A 5,000-nucleotide genomic window follows, 5' to 3' on the forward strand; every position below is an offset into this window, starting at 1 on the left:
TATAATCTAATCTAACCCAAAGATATACTGATTTGATATGCACATCCTGAGGAATGGGTAGTAGGGAAGTACTGAAAGTCTCTGTTTTTCATAGTTAAACCATGTGGGATGTTTGTTTGCTTATTTGTTTGTTTGTTTGTTTTTGGTTGGTTTTTTGTTTGTTGTTTGATTTTGGTTTTTTGGTTTTTTTGAGACAGGGTTTCTCTGTGCCCTGACTATCCTTGCAACTCACTCTATAGTTCAGACTGGCCCCAAACTCAGAGATCCTCCTGCCTCTGCCACCCCAGTGCTGGGATTAAAGATGTGTGCCACCACTGCCTGACTAAACCATGTTTCTACAAGAGTGAGAACATTGTATGCGCAGAAAAAAAAACTGCCATTCATAATATAGCAAGAATCTGGAGTCACAGCCCAGCGTGTTTTGTAGCTGTGGTGTTGTGTAGTGCCACAGCGTGTAAAATGCTCAGTGTGCTTCCTGTGTTCAGAGGGAAGCCTGTGGTGAAGACACAAGATGCCACATGGATGAGCACATCTGGAAACACGCTGGATTCATGTCATGTGTGACTGTCAATTAATCTGCGGTCATCACACCTTCAGAAACATTTTACTGTGGCCAGTTTCTTGTGCCCACCACATTTGGTCACACTCTCCTGTATACACATCATCATCCACAGCTGGAAAAGCTGAGTTCTACACACAGATCTACCCACAAGGGCAGGATCCCAGGCAGAGGAAAGCCCAGGTGGAAGAGTACCTCCCCGGGGCGATTGGGGCTGAGGCAGACTGGAAGAAACCCCTCATTTCATTCTGGCTTTCTATACAGACACAGAGAAATTTTTCACCATCGGACAGAAGGAGCTGTACCTGGAGGCCTGCAAACTAGTAGGCGTAGTGCCCGCTCCTACTTCATCCGGAACATGGAGGAGCCCTACATGAACCTCAAACCATCATGGGCTGGGCCCCAAGGGCACCAAGGCCATCGCTATATAACTCTGGTGGTGAGCATGCTGGCCAACGGAACACATCCGACCTGGTGGAAGAGGCTTAACAGGGTGGCTAGTTTGACATTCAGAGGGTGCTCTCTTTGGTGTCTAAAGAGCAACTTACCCTGGTCCTTTCTCAGTCATTGGCCATTGTTTTCCCTGTTAGCTCATGGAAGAGGCTGTACTTTGAAGACTGTGGCCTTTCCTAGTTGGGAAACAAGGCATCAGCCAGCCTGTATGGGCTAGAACCAGGCCCAAGAGTTACTGCAAGTACCAAAATGTAGCCCTGGATCTCCATTCCAAAGCTGACCTTGCCGTACATGGAGCCACTACTGAGCCATTCCATTCAATGTCTGCCTTGCACATTATCATCTTTAGAAATCATATTGCAGAGTACAATCACATTTGTTCCACATGAATAATATCATCTCTTGGCTTGCCATGACCAAACAAGGACTTGACCTTGAATTCTTCACAGAGAAGGGGGCGGGGGTTGATGTCAGGTGACTTCCTATATTGCTCTCCATCATATTCAGGATCTCTCACTGAACATGGCACTCACTGATTCAGCTTGACTGGCTGGCCAGCAAGTCTCAGGGTCCCTCCAGTCTCCACCTTCCCAGCGCTAGGATTACAGGCATGCACCATTACGTAATGCTGGTGCTGAGGATTTGAACTCAGATCCTCATGCTTGCCTGGCAAGCACATTACCGACAGTGCCACGGTCTCAGGAACTCTTCCACATGGCCACACTGGGGACCAGGCCTCCAACACAGCACCCTGGGATGTTCACGTGCTGGGATGTTCTAGAGAGAAACCCAAGCTCTGGAGCAGAGCGGACAGAGAACCACCTTAGTCACTAACCACTTCCTTGTCTTTCCTCCTCTCCCACGGTGACGGTCAAAGTCCAACACGACGATCCTCAAACTGGAGCTGGAAGACAACTCCATCATGGACGAGGGCATCCTGAGTCTGATGGAGATGCTGCAGGAGAACTACTACCTACAGGAGCTGGTAGGGCGCCCTCCTCCACCAGCCCCTCCTGGCACTCCTGGGGACTCAGAACCACTCAAGCCAAGCCAGAGCCCCCCAGCCCAGGCCCAGGTCAGCTTTGGGCTCTCTCTAACCAGTCGGTGCAATCCTCCTCTCTAGACACAACTTCTCAGAGGAGGGCCAGGTATCAAAGGCTGGCTCAGGCACTGTATGTACCCTGTGGCTGTGGGAAAACCTGAAGAGCCATTTCTGGCTGCTCCTTACAAGTCCCGAAATTGAATGGTTTACCCATGCTTTCTTCTTCGGAAAGCGGGGACCTGGTGAGGTGGCTCATTTTCAAATCCTCCAAATGAATACTGCCTCAGGATTCAAAATAAACAACTGATAGGCTTGTCTGAAATACCAGGGCTAAACTGAGGGAGTCGGGTGTCATTAAAGACAATATTGGAGAAAAATGAGATTCCGTGAGAGACATAAAAGAAGCCAGATTGGGAACAAGCTTCCTTGCCTCCCATCTCTCTGTCTTTCGCATTACCTCAATCCTAAACCTTTTACCCCATCTCACCCCCTCACTCATCCCCTGACCAGCCCCCACCCCACCCCCTTGTTTTTGAGGGCCTCTTTTGTGCTATTCTTTCCTGCATGTGTGTGCTCTTCCCTCTCAGAACGTGTCCGACAACGACCTTGGTATAGACGGAGCCAGGATCATCTCAGATTTCCTCCAGGAAAACAACTCTTCACTCTGGAAACTGAAACTTTCAGGTGAGCCCACAGGAGGGAAGGGGAGGACGCTGGGAACACAGGGAGAGGAGAGCAGAGGATCTCAGAACAGCACGCTGCATCTTCCCCTTGCTGGACCAGGCAGCCTTGCCCCTCCAGGGCCACACCAATGTCCTGCTTTCCCGAACAAGCTCGCTTTGCAGTATTCTTGGCTTGGACATCTCCACCTTCAGGTCTGCCTGGCTCGTGTGCCTTACTCTGTCACTTCACGCCTTCACTCCCACGTCATCTTTGAAAGGGACTTCTCTGACTCCCAGCACGACAGCAATGTCCTGTCTATCACCATTTCTCTCTTTCCTCTTTCTCTAGCTGTCTTAATGTCTGTTAACCACGTGATTGCTGCCTGTCTACCTTGAAATGAGTGATGCCCCATCCGTTATCGGGGGAACAGGGTCCCTTGGAAACTCTAGTACCCAGACACGCCCTCACTTGGGTTTGCAGATGCATGCTGTCTGCGGGGCTCTGGAACTTCTAAGCCAAGAAATGAGTATAGAGAGTGGTCCTATGCCGAACAGTAGGACCTCTTTGGAGGACAACTCTTTGCCCGGTTGGCTTGGGATTCCCATATATACGTTTTGGTGCAGGTGGTCCAAAACTGTGAAACTGACAGAGAAAAAAAAACCTAAAAAGTGGACACTTGCAGTTTCAGAAAATAGAACTCTCAGACACAGACAATGTGTCCACTACTTTTCTGTTTCTGTGATAAAACACCGTGACCTTGTGGAAGAAAAAAATCTCAAGATCAGGAGATGACTCAGTGGATAAAACACCTGCTGAGAAAGCATGAGGACCTGAGTTCAGATCAGCAGCACCTGTGTGAAAGCTAGGTACAAGTGGTGTACGTCTGTCACTCCAGATCAGGGGAGGGCAAGAGATGAGCAGACCCGAGGATCTGTGAGAGATGCTAACTCAGAAAATAGGTACAGGGTAATAGAGGAAGGCATCCATAAACACACACACACACACACACACACACACACACACACACACACACACATACACACATGCACACACACATAATCACATACACATACAAAATAACAAAATAAAATTTAAAAAAGAATTCCACACCTGAATTTGTCAATGAAAAAAAAATCCTTTGAGATATGAAGAAGTGTCTTAAAACATCCACATCTTAGTACCCAGAAAAGGAGCTAGAATGCTTACTGTTAATAGAAACTCTCTCATACATCGGATATTCCTCTTCAGTTTCACTTGTTTCCCTCTGAGTGCGTTTTCCTCTTTGATAGAACAACTAGACTTACCTCATTCTCTGAATAGTACTCCATGTTGCAGGGAGACCTCATATTTTATAAACACCAGTGGACTGAAGGGACAGTGATAGGTCCTGTCCAGTGTCCCACCCTCTCCATTAATGTTTCCAAGGGCTTTCTTGCATGCACATCTTTTGGGCACATGGTCCAGTGTATCTAGATGGACGCCCTAGGGTATAATGAGTGGATGTAGCCACCTTTGTAAAATCCAAATGTAACTTCTGTGTTTCCCCTTAAAAAGCCTAGAGCCGGTTACAATTCCACCAACAGACTGACTCTCTACCTCCCTATCCTACTCCAGTAGGGTATTAACCAAGGTATCTGTGAACCAAACCGTTAAATGAGTAGGTGGTTGAGGTCACAGTGCATGGATCAGAATCCCAGCTTCGACACCTGTCCCCCCTTTTGTTCAGTTAACCTCGTCCTTCTCATGCACGAGCCAAGAACAGCCGCAGAATTCAGCTTAGCCGGTGATTCTGAAGACAGTGGATTACGGTCCAAAGTGCCCAGCACACCAAGCTGGGATGTTCAAATGCACTAATCACCAGCAGCAATTCACACTGACGTTGAGATCGTGTTTTCAGATGTTTGTCACATCATTTATTTCCTCTTCTATGAAACATCAGCTGCTAGATGGGGCTGCTATGACTGTTAAAACTTTTTTTTTAAACTTTTGTGTGTGGAGTGTTTTGCCTGCATGTGTGTCTGTGCACAACATGTGTGCCTGGTGCCCATGGAGGCCAGGAGAGGGCGTTGGATCCCCTGGAACTACAGCTACAGATGGCTGTGAGCTGCCATACTGGGAACTGAACCTGGGTCCTCTGGGAGAACAGTCAGTGCTCTTAACCGCTGAGCCATCTCTCCAGTCCGAATGTTAGGCATTCTTACTACACCAAGGATATTCAGATTTGATGCCAGAGAGGAGGAAGGAGATGGTCAACAGTCTCCTCCATTCCTTGTGTCTACCTAT

General features: G+C 48.0%; 1 protein-coding gene across 1 annotated transcript in view; it reads left to right on the forward strand.

Moving 5' to 3' along the window:
- The window catches only part of Lrrc74a (leucine rich repeat containing 74A), a 34,529-nt gene that overhangs the window by 12,599 nt on the left and 16,930 nt on the right, over positions 1–5,000 (forward strand).

Source organism: Peromyscus eremicus, chromosome 14, assembly GCF_949786415.1.
Source record: "Peromyscus eremicus chromosome 14, PerEre_H2_v1, whole genome shotgun sequence".
Lineage (NCBI taxonomy): Eukaryota > Metazoa > Chordata > Mammalia > Rodentia > Cricetidae > Peromyscus > Peromyscus eremicus.